The sequence below is a fragment of the Pogonomyrmex barbatus genome, unplaced genomic scaffold (assembly GCF_055798465.1).
Source record: "Pogonomyrmex barbatus isolate J1 unplaced genomic scaffold, ASM5579846v1 scaffold17, whole genome shotgun sequence".
NCBI lineage: Eukaryota > Metazoa > Arthropoda > Insecta > Hymenoptera > Formicidae > Pogonomyrmex > Pogonomyrmex barbatus.
The window spans coordinates 521,594-536,960 of NW_028297113.1; the positions used below are offsets into that span (position 1 = coordinate 521,594).

Genomic DNA, 15,367 nt, shown 5'->3' on the forward strand with positions numbered 1-15,367 from the left:
CTCTTTATTTAAATGCTCGGTTCGCATTTGTCTGTGCAATTTTTCTTTACAAGCTTGAATGGGCTCGTCGCTCGTTTCGTTGATACCTACATGGTATACATGTGTGCGGCATCTTTTGTCTTTATCTCGTCCATCGTGACTAGCGGCGTTGTTATCTCCACGGATTCTCCCATGGTATTTATCACACTTATTGGACATACGTTTTCTTCTGGTATGACCAAACAATTTCCTATGAAAACTCCGGGTTTGGTTTCGACTGCATTTACTATTCCAATGCTATTCCGATCGGTTACCGCCTGAATTATGGTTTCACTGCGAGGCGTTAGCATGGTTTTCTTGTACGGGTAGAGTTTGAAAGTTGTGTTGCCAATACGGACTTGTTTTTTCCCGTGATCGCATTTCGCTTGCTGTTTATTCAAAAAATCTAGTCCCAGTATCCCCTTATAATTTATTGGGAAATCATCTCTTACCATATACATAGTGTGTCGTATCTCTCGGTCTCCTAGCGTTATCGTTGCTCTTATCTTTCCGAGTGTGTGTATCTTGTGGCCCGTAACTCCAGTTAGGGCTAAATGCTCTTCGCGCATTAGTGTGTTTCCCTTTAGATTCCCTACTTTTATTAATGTCAAAGTGGCACATGTATCGAGGAGGAAACTTGTTTTTCCCTTTTTTGTCTCTCGCATCGGCAGGGTAATCAAGTCTAACGTGGCGTTTGTGTGAGGCGTATTCACCTGTGTCACTTGATGCTCGCGTACAGTTCGCGTTATCTTTGTTCTCAGTTTCTCTTCTTCTTCATCGTCGCCACTGCTTGTGAACGATAGGTCATCGCTCCTCCTTTGCTGCTTATTCTTTTTCATTATTACAGCGGTATTTATTTGTCGCCCTTTTTCATTATCCTGTCTCGTGCGTCTCGGCTGCCCCTTTCTCGGGCGGCCGTTCAGTGACCAGCATTCGTCGCGCTTATGGCCTGCCTTTTTGCAGTACGAATAGTATTTCTCGATATTATTTACGTTCGCCGGTCGTTCGGCTCGCGGTAGTGGATATTTGTTTGTGTATCAGCTTGAACGACAGTCGCGCGCCAAATGTCCTAGCCTATCGCATTTGTGGCACTCCAATTTTTGATTGCGGTTTCTATACTGTTCTTGGTTGCTTCTTGCTTTCTCGTTATTGTACATTTTTGTAGATTGGCTACTTTTTAATTTTTCCTCAGCTGTCGCGCTTAGCATCGCGGCTGTTAAATTCGTATAATTCCTGGATCGTACTATTGTTTGTATCTCGTCACGTAATCCTAGTTGGAAATTTTCTAGGGCTAATTCCTGTATCGTATCTAGGATTGCCTTTCGTTGCTCCGCGGTGTGCTCGCGTCCTTCTACCTCTAGATTGATAGAGTTCTATTGCTAGTTTGTCAACGCGGAGTCCGTATTCTCGCGCGCTTTCCCCGGGTTTTTGGCGGGTTATATTAAACTCTCGCTGAATGTGCGTAGTGCTACGCTTTGCCAAATAACACATCTCGATCTCGCGCTTCAGTTGCATGAACGTGCGTATATCCCTTGTTTGGAAATCGTGCATGACTTTCCCTGTTAGTTTTGTGCACAAGATCGCTTTTATGATTTAATAATTTTTAATAATGATTTTTCGTCGGCAGGATTTATTTCGCCCATCGCGTACGTGCTTGCGTTTAAAAATTTTTGAACTTGATTCCGCGATGATCCGTCCATCTCCGGAATCATATCGCGGGCTTCTTTTAGTTTCATAAACGTATGTGCGAGGTTTCGCGAATTTCGGACATCATCCCGTGTACGCCCGTATGTCATTTCTATCGGTTTGTCATTTTCTGCACTCCGTAATTAACGACTTCTAGTTGGCTTATGCGGCCCTGTAGTACTCGCATGCCTTTTATCAACTCGACCAACATTGCATCTCGCGCGTCGTACGAAACTTCCGCCAGGTCAGATTTCCAGTGTGCCTGGCTTAAAGTGGCTCTCATCTTTTTTACTTCGTCATCCAATTCTCTGTTCTCTGTTGTTCTTCCGCGATCGGTTTTAACGGTGTGCCCGAGGGTTGATTTGCCATTTCCGCTGGATTTATGTTTTGTGAGGCGGTGTAAAATTCGGTTGGATCGAACACGCTACTATCGTAAGATGTCAATGAGAATTCTCCGCGGCTAGGGTTACTTGCGTTCGTACCGTCGCTATGGTCAGATCTCGCGTCTGTTGATTGTAATAGAGCGTCGTCACGTCTCTCACTACTCGGTAGTAGGCTATTATCTATGTCGCTAAGCGAAAACACGCGTTCAATTACAATGTTCGGATGTAATTCCGGTTGACTCGTCAGACTATCGTCGGAATAATAATTACTTAAATCGCGGCGTACGTTATCGCGCGGATCGCGTGAATTTTCCGTCTGCTCGAGACTGCCAGAGGGCTCGGGCTGAGCGCTCGGCTGGCTGACGTGCTATGTAGCTACGACGTATTTCTTTAGGTGGGAGTTTGGTTAACTCCTACGTTTGACATCTACCTACACGCTTCTCTTGCTATTTAATGCGCTCGCCTTAATTTTCTATGACTTACATTGCGCTCGCAATTCGCACGTTTGTGGCGTAGCGCTGGCTGTTGCGGTAGGTCGCTGCTTCTCCGGTGTCACTGATATGCTCGGCGTTGTGGCTCTATCGGCTCTTTCTCGCCGCAGGGATGTCGACTTCTTTTCCGGCCTTTTCCTTAAATTTCGATCGTTTGTTCCTTCCAGATGACTGGGTGTTGCTGCGAAACGATCCCACTGCTGCCACCAGAAATGTTGTGCGGGTCGTTTCGGGGATCGATCAAAGAGTCGGCGGGAAAGAGGCGCTCACCACTTTGTTCGATACTAAATAAATTTTATTAAAAATTGATACAGATTGTCCTTTTTAATTCGGACCGCGACAGACGTGACGGCACGGCAGATCTCGACGAGTCCTCTCCTAGTATCGGTCTCCCGTTTTTATCCTGTTCCAGGCGGCCGGTTCTTGCCGTGTCATCAAAATGTTCGTCAGCGTTCGCGATATATTTCTGGGTCGTGCGGCGGCTTTCCGCGTAAGGGCCGCGCAACCCGGTTAGCAGTTGCTTCACGTGGTGCGGTTACACAATAAATGCGCGATTAGCACGGTAGCGTTGGTAATCACTATCGCTTGATAAAATAATAATTCGTCGGGTAAAGTATCGCTTGCCGCAATCCGCTTTGTCAGCGGTGGGCGTGATTGCGTTCTCGGCGCTCGCGACACTATATAATAAATTATATAGTGTGTAAACTGAGCATTCTATTATTTTAATTATTTTTTTATTGTCGTATGCGCAATTGCATATGACAATAAAAAAATATTTAATTTAACGAATATTTATTAATTACGTGAATACATAACACAAAAAGTTAAAAAATTAATTTTTTATAATGTTTAAATAATTCGTTAAATTCAGTATATTTTTTTATTTTTATATGCAATTGTGCAATAATTAAAATAATAGAATGTTCAGTTCATGCACCATATTATTTACATTTATTTTTATTTCGAAATAATGCTACAAAATCAGACAATTTTTTTATTAAATCGTTAAAAGATAAAAACAATATTTTGTTAACTTTTACCATATTCTAAACAATATAGTACGTAAAGTCGTCAAAGGTTAAGTACCAGTCCGCGCTGGCCTGAGGAATGCGCGCCAGCCCTGACCGCTACGCGCATACGCGCGCTCATTCGTCACTTTTAATCTAATCCACTGTAAACACTACTCGTCGCACGCAATTTTGCTAAAGGAAAAAGTTGTTTCTTTTAGCATAAAGAATCACGCAGTGTATTCCAAATGCGGGAGTTTTGGGACACTCTGTATAATATATATATATATATATATATATATATATATATATATATATATATGTATGTATATATAATATATGTATATGTATGTATATATATATATATATATATATATATGTATATGTATGTATATATATATATATATATATATATATATGTATATATGCTGTGTGTGTGTGTGTGTGTGTGTGTATAAAACCACATAGAACACATAAAACAAAACTCTCCAGTGAACGTCCACAAGAAATCCACAGTTCCGCTTTGTGGAAGTCTATGAGACCTCTATTAGACGTCTTTCATAGATGTCTGTTAGACATTAGGTGGATCGCTAATAGAGGGTTCATGGAGTCTCGGTAGACGACCCACACAAAACAAAAACCTCTAATAGATGTCCATTAGAGGTCCATGAACCACCTCCAGAAAACCTTTACAGAAAAAGATAATAAAAAGAATTTTTTATAATGCTGAACAAAAATATTTCTTTGAAGGAACAAAGCGTACATATATACATAACGTGCAACTAATGAAGTGGAACTAATGAAATATTTTTTTATCTTGTAAATGTCGGTACCGTCACATAATTTTTCCGAGGGTCACCCATCCTTGTATATACGGTCGAGCTCGCTTCACCTCTGTGATCGGCTGAAATCAGAATAATAGTATAATTAAACTTTAATATAAAAGGATTTTGATATAAAAATATCAGACAGATCTCTGATCAGTAAATGTTATCACATTGTCATAAGATTAGAATAGTCTCAATGTCAATGTTCTGATAGCGTGTGTAATTTTTGTAGATAATTTAATTATATATATAGAGGTATGAAGATTATATGTTATAATTTTTAATATCATGTTCCATGTAAGTAAGTGTTTATAAATTTATGTATATATTCTATTTACTTCATTTATATTTATATTTATATTTATTGGTCGTATTAAATACGTGAGATATTTCTCTCCTTCGACAATATATATTTTCTTGTGTTTAGTATAATCATTTATATACAATCAAATAAATCGAATAAATAAGATATATATATAAATATATTGCAATAAATTTGTAATTTATTTATAAGTATATATTCTCAATTTTTATCATAAAGTAATCATCTACAAAGGATCCGAAATCTCCAATTAAGTTCTGTATATGATCCATGAAAGTTTTATAAAACATCTGTAGTTCATCCATACAATCTCCATAAAGGCTGTGGTGCCCTTGCCCCCGGTTGCTGCTCCGCTGCCTCGCGCGCTCGCCACCGAGGAAGCAGACGTTGGTGCCACGACTAGAGTGGTGACTTCCGCTTTTTTCCCCGTCGGCCATTGCCACGCGCATTGTGTCGAACGGCCATTACGTGTCAATCATTGGACACGCAGCAGCCACGTCTGGTAGAGAGAAGGAAGAGAGAGACTCCGGCTTCATCATTGTCAACGCGTTACTATACGTGACAGCGACTGTGCAGTGTAAAGTGTCGTGTACGCGACGAATTCTGTGGAGTGTCGAAAGTTCTGTCTCGCCGGTTCTGGGCGATCACATGCGGCGCGCCGCACCTGTTGCGCTGAGTGCTCGCCGCCTCTCTCACTGCGTGCGCCTCCACCTCTCTCTCTTGCGCGCGACACGCGAGTGCACTCGTGCTCTCTTTCTCTCTCGCTCGCGCGTGATCGGCTCTTATCTCGCTCTCTTTCACGCGTGAGAAGTGTCTCTCTCTCTTGCTCGCTGTGTTCCGTCGCTCTCGCTCGTGAGCGATTAACCGAGTGTTTCTCTCTCGCTCGCGAGTGACGTCTTTACTCGTGTTTTCGCATGCGTCTCATCCGCGTCCTGCATTTTTCCCGCATCGCCTAGTTCCGTCGTTTTTATTCGCGCTTACAATTGTGCCGTCATCAATTTCCGCGTGCGCTCCGTTTTACCCGCGCCCGCGTTCCGCGTTTTGCTAGCACCCGTGTGTCGTCTCGTTTTCCGTCGCGTCTCTTTCTAGTCCGCGTTTTCCGAGCGTTTCGCGAGCGTCTTGCGTGCACACGCAGCGTGCGTTTCAGGCGCTCCGCCTTTCTTTTGCGAACGATATACATTTTAAGTGCGTTCTTTCTTTTCTTCATTCTTTGCGTTTTCTCGTTTCTGGTATTTAGATCTCGAACGTTCCTCCGTGTCCGCGGTGCCCTTGCTGGCATTGTACGTTACGTGAAAATAACATTGTCACGCGCTGTTCTCGTGTTCGCGGTGCCCCTGCTGGCATTGTACGTCTTCGATCTCTTTGTTCTGTGTTATTAGTTTTTAAGCGTTAATATCGCGTCTTTGTTCTGTTAACCCTGCGACTTTGATACGTTTCTAGATTTAACGATTGTGGTTCAAGAATAAACGTGACCGAGTCAGAACTTCGCGAGATGTTGCTGGCGACGGTCGAATAACAAAATCATGGCGTGAACTTAGTTATTCTGCCTACTCCTGCCTATCAGATCTTTCAGAGATTCGAGCCTGCCTTCCTCGGCAGGGCAGTATCAGCATAGCCTTACTGGCAGAGCAATAAATCCGCTACAAGGCCATATCAGACTAGCGGTTGCCCGGCTACTATTACCAATCACATTGATCATAACCAGGATCTGCTACATTGATTGACTGTAATAGATTGAAATAGAATCGTGATTGGTTGAAATAGAATCATCAATCGGCAACCGTAGCCATGCAACCGCTAGTCTGATATGGCCTTAAGACGTCTAAAGACCATATCAGATTAGCAATTGGCAGCTACAGTTGATGATTCTATTTTAACCCATCACAATGTAGCAAGTCCTGGTTACGGTCAAATGTGATTGGTGATAGTAGAATCGTCAACTAGCAATCGTAACCGGGCAATCGCTAGTCTGATACGGCCTTAATGGAGATTTAATAGAGCTCCATTAGAGCTCCATCATAGAGATAGTATAGGTTAGAGATACTATAATAAGAGACTGGCCACGACTCTGATTCGCCAATCAGAAACTCTGATCCGCTATTTTTCATTAAATGTTACGAGAAAGAAAGAAATATACACTATCTCACTCTAACTAATAACGTGTTTTGGCTAGAGTGAAAGAAATATACACCATCTCACTCTAACCAATAGCGATATTTTTTACTTTGCATGTGCATTGATTTAAGTGTATTGTGCATGTGTATTAAACATGTGGAAAGCGGGATAATATATTATTAAATAATAGAGATACTAAAATTGCAAAATATAATCATATACCCCAGCAAATACGGTTATATAACATCAACATAACCTTGTTACATAGTTACATTGCTACAATGTAACATTACTTACAAATGTAAAATTTAATTTTTATACATACAAAGTCCAGAAAAGATCCTTGAATTAATTTAAAGCAAAACTAAAGAAAAGATTTTAAAATTCATATCTTATGAAACCTTTTAATTTTGCTTTAAATTAATTGAAGGATCTTCCTGGGATTTGTATGTGAAAAGGATATTTGCGCGCATGGATAAGGAAATAAATAAAATTCATTAGATTATTCATAATGTTTACTATGGCGAGGCATCTGGAACACATGCAAAGCACATGGCTGCGACAAAGTACTTGTGGGCAAGTTTGGAGGCGACTCTCTAAACAAATTGACATGCGGCATGAGACCAAGCCGAGAATACTGAAAAATCACGACATTAGCAATGACGGGTTCAGAACGCGCACTACACACAACCGGCACCAGCGACGGGCAACAAATGAGAATTAAGATGGCCGTGATGAGCTGGAAGCACTACTCCTGCGGTGATGCTGGCGCGGCGCAGTGAAAGGAAGCGCGAAATTATATAATATCAATTATATAATATCAATATAACAGTTGTTATATAACAACATGACATTGTAATTATATTGTTGTTCGTTTATTATACATATAAATAACAGAATAACATAATAGTTACATACTTCAGTTATATTGTATGTATAATACTAAGTTATATAACTAAACGTAATTAGAGTAACAGATATTATATAATATATTACTTCTATGTTATGTAACATTTATATTTGGTGTTTGTTGGGAAATTAATTAATTGTGATAAATCAATATAAAAAATGGGTGGATGTTCATTTTTTTACTTAAATTTTATTTTATATTATAATAATAAATATAATAAATTTGTTTATAATGATAATAAATATATATAATAATCCTTTCTAAAAAAAAGCATGACATCGGTACTTGCATCTCTCGAAATTTTCTTAAAGTTTATTGTTGACGCTTTACCGCGATGGATTCTCGCTGCGCTAACTTTGTGAATAGTTGTCATTGTATTGATTTCACAGAGGATCGTTTTGACAATTGTCTATCAAAAAGTTAAAAATATTATGGTATAACAGTAGTATAATAATATTATGTTAATTTTTGCTCTTGTGTTGAAAAAGATAAATAGCAAAAAAAAAGATAAATAAAAAAGGTAAATAAATAAATAATAAATTTAAAATCGTTAATACTAAAGAAAATATTAGGTGTACAAAAAAGTTCTGAGCTTTTTTTTGTAAAATTCAATCTTTATTCAAAAACAAATAAAAAAATCTTAATCAGCGAAATATTCCCCGTTTACATCAACGACCTTTTGTCATCTTTCTGATAGCTTGCGAATTCCTTGATGATAGAAGCTCACCGGCTTCGAAGCGATAAAGTCATCAATGCATTTTCGTATCTCTTCAAATCTCACGAAATGTGTATCAGCCAAATGATGCTGCAGCGACCGGAATAGGTAATAATCGGAAGGCGCCATGTCTGGGCTATCCCGCCGCGTGCGGGAGAAGTTCCCAGCCTAACGCAAAGATATGGTCCTGAGTCGCTTTCATTCGCAACATGTGGTCGAGCATTGTCATGAAGCAAGATCCCTTAGGGGTGATCTTGCTTCATGACAATGCCATTGGCCAGGAGGCCATTTACTCCTTGACCAGTAAATGGCCTCTTTTCTTCTAATGCATCGCTCAAATTGGTCAATTGTTGTTGGTAGGTCGTGATTATTTCACCCGGTTGTAACAACTCGTAATACAACACACCTTTCCAATCCCACCAGATACAGAGCAAAATCTTCTTGACGTGGATATTGAGCTTTGGCATCGATGTCGAAGGTTGACAGGGTCAACCCATGATTTTCTACTCTTTTTAGGGTTATCATAAAGAATTCATTCTTCATCGTCTGTAATGATTTTGTGCAGAAAATCTTTTTTCCGGAACTTTGAAAGTAAAGTGAGTGCAGTATCACGCCGACGATTTTTGTTGTCTTCGGACAATTCATGCGGAACCTATTTACCTTCCTTCTGAATTTTTTCCATCGTATGTAAACGTACAGAAATTGTTTGCTGCGTAACGCCAAGCTGTTCTGCAAGCTCCTTTTCAGTTTGTGCAGAGTTTATATCCAGCAGTGCTTGCAATTCGTCCGTTTCAATCTTTTGAGGGCGTCCAGGACGCGGTTCTTCATCTTCAAGACTGAAATCTCCTTGGCGAAATTTTTGATACCATCTTTTACATGTAGTTTATGTATACATGTAGTTTACATGTAGACTTACAGCGTTCTCTCCATATGCAGCACAAATCATTGCAGTGGCTTCAGCATTTTTCTTCAGATGAAACGCGAAGTGAATGGAAAATCGAATATGCTCTTTTGTTATTGCCATCGTGAACACTACTGATTTTTGAGGTTATGTGCATCAAACGCCAAACCGTATGGCATTTTAGAAGGCCAAATGTCAACGCTTTAAAACCGCAAAAGGGCGGGAAGATATATAAAATTTAAATTGTTATTTCGGTTGTCTGAAATCTAAAGCTCAGAATTTTTTTGTACACCTAATATATTAATAAATACGATATATTAATAAATAAATTAATAAATTGGTAATATAATCATGTAAAATAAAGTTTTATAAATATACACATTTTATTATTAAAACGCTTTAAAACGCTTATGTTTTCAAATTATAATATTACAATTTAAGATTAATGTAGTTAATGTATTTGAAAATAAATGGAAATAGTCAAAAGATGGCGGACTAATCAAAAGTTGCTTTTTTGTAACCACTCTCTTAGTCTATAGTGTCTCTAGTATCTCCATTAAAGATTTATCTGACTTTCACCATGGAGCCATCCACTGTTCGCTGAACAGCTAATAGACGTTCACGGTGGAATCCTCGTCCATCGTGGAAGTTCGTTGGACAGCTAATAGACATCTAGGGTAAAATCCTAAAGCACCATCCACTGTGGAGATTTGCTGGACGGCTAATGTCTATCTGACTTCCATCGTGGAGATAAACGTTCGATGGAAGTTTAACGAAGCCATGGAGATTCAGTGGACGTCCACTGGAGGTTATGTTCTATGTGGGTATGTACGTATATATATATATATATATATATATATATATACGTACATGGTTCTTAGGGAATTATTATATTCTTCTGATAACGATAAACCTGTAATTGCACTTCCACCATTAGAAGCAATTTTAGTTGAAGATAATGATAATAAAAAATTCAAATCATATATATTATTATGTACAAACTTAATATTATTAATAATATTATAACATGCAAGATTTAAATTGACTTTTTAGAACACAAATTACAAATATTACATCCATTGTAAAAATTACAAAAATATATTTCTCATCTATCTATATTTGAAAAAAATGATTTGATATATATTCATACTTCATATAATTATTACATCTTAAATTATTAGATCACGTTATTATTCATTTGTTAAATTAGATCTTTATTGTATTTTATAAAACTTTGATAGAAAAATTATTAATAAGGTTTTATCATCAAATCAATAGTTATATTAATTAATAATTTCAGATTTACTAACTATGAATTTTAAATGACAATATGTTTTTCATATGCTAAATTGTACAATAAAAATTCGTAAAATATAAAATAAAATAGCTGTATAGATTTATATCTATGATTTATATCTATTTTATATCTATGAAATTATGACTATATTTTCAATTAAAGATTTTAAAAATTAGTTATGATTATTTGGATGGGCAATCTTAATATCTTTGAAGATACATATAACGTGTCTGTTTTCATTTACGAAAATGCTTCCTGCGCTGTCTTTTTTTATAATTGCTATTTCTTTATTGCCATTTCTACTTTTTCTTCCTCTGGTTATTTCCTTTATACACATAAATCAAATTTTAATATAAAATCTTTGTAATACAAAAGTACCCAAACAGCACAAAGTCGACTATTAGTCGACTATAAATCGGCAAAAGAAATCTAAAGTCTTTAAAGTTGACATTTAGTTTAACTAAAGTCTTTCGACTAAATGTCAACTTATAGCCGACTAATAGTCGACAAATGCCCCAACTATAGTCGGTTTACAAGTCAGCCATATCAGTCGACTTAACGTCAACTTTATGACAACTATAAATCGACATTTTTTATATGGTTATAGCGACTAGACTAACTTTTATAGTTTTGTTTAATCGACTAAATGTCGACTTTACAAGTCGACTTGAAGTCGACTAAAAAAAGTTGACAATTAGTCGACAAATAGTCATTTGTGTTATGTGGGTATAATTTCAAAAAAATTTCAAGCATTTATAAGACATTAAACAGTATAAATTCAAAAATAAATATGTAATATTTATAGTACTTATTATAATATTTTATATAAAAATAAATATATAATATTATTAATTATTATGCATTAGCGTCCGACTTTCTAATCTACAAATTTTCTGAAAATTTAATATTTAATGAATACTGTTTTCTAAACAGTGAATGCCAATAATTTTAACTTATATATTTCAGGTACTATGTATTAAAATATATAAACAATATCAAATGAGATACTGAAATTTATACTCTAAGAAAGCTTCTACTTTCATACTTATTGATTTATATCTTATGGTATTCAAAATGGGTCTTCATTCGGTATTCATTCGGTGGGTTCCGTTAGCGCAGTGCGATAGCACACATCCGCATACATCAGTCGCTGCTTAGGAATTTTCAAATGGACCACCAATTAGAAAATTTTATATTTAATTGGCCAAGCGTTATGTGTTATTAGATCCCTCTCTTCAAAATTACCACTACTGATTGAATTTCATTTGCCCTTGTGGCGGTCTGCCGCTCACACAACTAATACCTAGCAAAGCATCCACGAAAAGAACCATGGCCCGGATAGCGCAATGGTAGCGTGTCTACTTCGGACACTTGTGGAGATTCGAATCTCACCGCAGCCAACATCTTTTTTCGCCATCAATTCAGCACGTGGACAACGCTCCTCACCAACCTCCTCGCCACACCTTGCACTGCTCGCATTGACTTCAAACCCAGTGTAGCCAGTTCAGTGAACTGTTGCACTGAGTTCCACTGCATTGCAATAAAGAACAATATTGTTGACACCAGTTCTGCAATAAAAAACGTTTTAGTGTACACTTCTTTCACTAGTTCAGGAATATAAAACAAACCTGGGCATCGATTACGTATTTTTCAGTGAGTTTTTTTCACATAGTTCACTTTTAGATTTTTACCGGTAGTCATCTCACGGTTTCACCGTGTCATTTTCACTGAGATCACGCAGCTAAAGAAATTATTAGTGACATAACTAGAAGTGAAGACTTATTCACATCAAAATATTCCAAAAACTACACTGAACTACAATTTCACGACTGTAAATATAACCTTAATATTTTGCAAAATAAAGAGGTACAAACTTAGGAATAGATATTCCTATCCATATAAAGAAGATAAATACATCAACGGCAATAAGGAAGACAATTACTAATAATTGTAAGTTGCAACAATTTATTAATTTATTTGAAACATATACTTTCATTAAAAAAATTTCTCTTTCAATGTCTATATCTCAAAACAGGAGCATAAGAGGTAAACCAGCTTTGAGAGCTAAGCCCGCTTGAAGACGTCCAAAGTGATGAGCTGCAATTCATCGAAGAATATGAATCATTAAATGAGTCTAATATAGGAGTCTATCCTGGCGAAAATAAGGCGGAAATAAAGAGTTGAATGTAAGTCGAATATAAAAGAAGAGTGACAGAAATGTAAACAAAGCTTCTAGAGAGCGTAGATTGGAACAGCGAAACATAAAAGAAATGTAAAACATTTACGAAGCATTTTAATCCTTCTTTTACATTCCATTGTTCCAATCTATGCTTCCTAAAAGATTTGTTTACACTTCTGTCACTCTTTCTTTTTTTATTACATTCGGCTTACGCTCAACTCTTTATTTATGCCTTATTTTCGCCAGAGTACACATCAAAGGAAAAAAAACGTTCTTTAATAGAAATTAATAGAAATTACAAATCAGATACAATTCAGATAATGAAGCTGATAAAGAGAATATAAATGGCGGAAACAGTAACTATTTTTAAATGTGATATTAGATAAGTTTTCTGAAAATGTTATAGTTGATTAAATGATGGCAAATTTATATGATTTATTTATGGCAAGTTTAATAAATAATAAAAAATCTAATTACAATATTTTGTTTCCTTTTTGATTCACTCTATTTTTTAAGTATTACATCTTCTCAGTTTACATCTTGACAATAATGTGTTATATACATATATTATATACACACACACACACACACACACACACACACACACACACATATATATATATATATATATATATATATATATATATATATATATATATATATATATACTGCATTCGGCATTGTAAATCTGAGAGCTAGCAGATGGCGAACTTAAATCACGTGATCTTTGAGCAATCCGATATTAATTCCGAACGATACAGAGTACAGAGTTGTCAGAGTTACTATAAAACTGTTATTTATTTAAGGTTATAAGATTATAAGATTTTTTTATGTGAATGTTTAACGTACCGTCAACCGTATTTTTTTGGTATATTTTTTTGACATTAAAGATTACAATATTTAGACTAGAAAAAAAATTAAAATTGAATATTTATTTTTTAATAAAAAATAAAAAATAAAAAATGAATAAAATGTTTTTTTATTATTTAATGGTTTTCATTATTCTTTTCTGATTTTTTTTGTTAAGGAAAAATGAATTAAAAACTTACCTTTCTTGTTATATAAATATTGTTCACTATCAATTTTTATTGTTTCATAGACATTGTTTGAGAATGCAGCCATGATAACTGATAATTGTTTACACTGGCTGCTTTTCTTCTAAGTGATACTCTCTACATAAATATTATTTTATCTCGAAAAACAGTTGCTATAAGTTATAAATTTTAATTTAGGCGCGTAAAATTAAATTATCTCTGCGAGCGGGTGAGATATAATCGGACACATTGTCGATTAAATAAAAAAATTTTTGATAGGTAGCTCACTAGAAAATTCCTAGGCATCGGCTGATGTGATTGGTGTGTCTGATTGAAAATGTGCGCATCTGGACACTCCCCTGCGAGTTCGGTTTTTGAATCCGAAGTGAATCGAGGAACTTGATTCGTTCTAAAAATGTTAATACCGAACGCAGATGAAATGACATCTAACATGTGACGCGGTCACCTCGCTCGACGCTCGGATCGGCTCGTCGGTGTCCGGGTTCAAGAGGAGGGGAGACTCAAGCGTACGCGAACACAAGTGGCGGCGAAAAGATCGCTTAGTGGAAAGGTAGATATAGAGTAGTGCAGAGCCGGATGATGTCGCAGTGTCGCTGATAGCAAAGCGGAGACGCAACCGGTTGGCGTAAGGCGATGAGATGCGCAGGACGGGTGCGGTCGACAACGGTCTATTTACACGGCGCGGTTACCACTAGGGATCTTAGGATTACTAACTTATAACTAGCGGCCTTAATCTCTATCGCATGCACTTACAAGCTAATGTCAGGCGGGACGGTTAGGTATTGCGGGCAGGGTCGAGTGCCACGTCGAGCCCTGCCTTCGCAACGGAAACCGGCAAAACCCGGTGGAGCTGAGCGAAACCTCAGCCCGAGGAGCGGTGACAGGAGTCGGCGAAACCCGACAGAGCTGAGTAAAACCTCAGTCCGTGGAGCGGTGACAGGAGTCGGCGAAACCCGACAGAGCTGAGTAAAACCTCAGCCCGTGGAGCGGTGACAGGAGTCGGCGAAACCCGACAGAGCTGAGTGAAACCTCAGCCCGAAGGTAGAGAAAGCCGGTGAAATCCAGCAGAACCAAGCGAAACCTTGGCCCCGAGAGGTAGTAGGTACTGGTTAGGTCGGTATCAGGAGTCGGATCGCAGGATAGGATCTGGTCTCGATGTCTCGGCCGGCCGGCTTATATACCCGACCGGCGTTCCCCACTGCGCGCCGTCGGTCTCGTGGCGGGGAGTCGATATCGGGGGGGGCACCGCGAGCGAGATAGCGTGAGCGAGATGGCGCGTGCGCCCTACAGGCAAGCGAATGCAATAGCGCGAGTGGTGTACGTGCAAGCGGGTTGGGTAGTGCAGGATAGTGAGCCCAGTGTTTGTATATATTTATGTATATGTATATGTATGTATATGTATATATGTATGTGTGCTCGTAACGGCCCTGCCGTTACAAGCAGAAAATGTGAATTGCTGAA

At 37.7% G+C, this 15,367-nt stretch overlaps 2 long non-coding RNA genes across 4 annotated transcripts; one reads left to right on the forward strand and one right to left on the reverse strand.

Moving 5' to 3' along the window:
- Nucleotides 1–10,360: 10,360 nt before the first annotated feature.
- Nucleotides 10,361–12,769, reverse strand: LOC148937046 (uncharacterized). The gene is made up of 2 exons (XR_016138765.1): nucleotides 12,663–12,769; nucleotides 10,361–12,240 (listed from the first exon to the last, which is right to left on the reverse strand). It is a non-coding gene; the product is annotated as an uncharacterized LOC148937046 (long non-coding RNA).
- On the forward strand, nucleotides 12,121–13,324 carry LOC105426849 (uncharacterized). 3 transcript variants are annotated; one of them, XR_967818.2, is made up of 3 exons: nucleotides 12,121–12,262; nucleotides 12,356–12,622; nucleotides 12,708–13,324. It is a non-coding gene; the product is annotated as an uncharacterized LOC105426849 (long non-coding RNA). The 3 variants fall into 3 exon arrangements; XR_967817.2 differs by having other exon boundaries at nucleotides 12,237–12,622; nucleotides 12,708–12,858; nucleotides 13,098–13,324; XR_967816.2 differs by having other exon boundaries at nucleotides 12,237–12,622.
- Nucleotides 13,325–15,367: the final 2,043 nt, after the last annotated feature.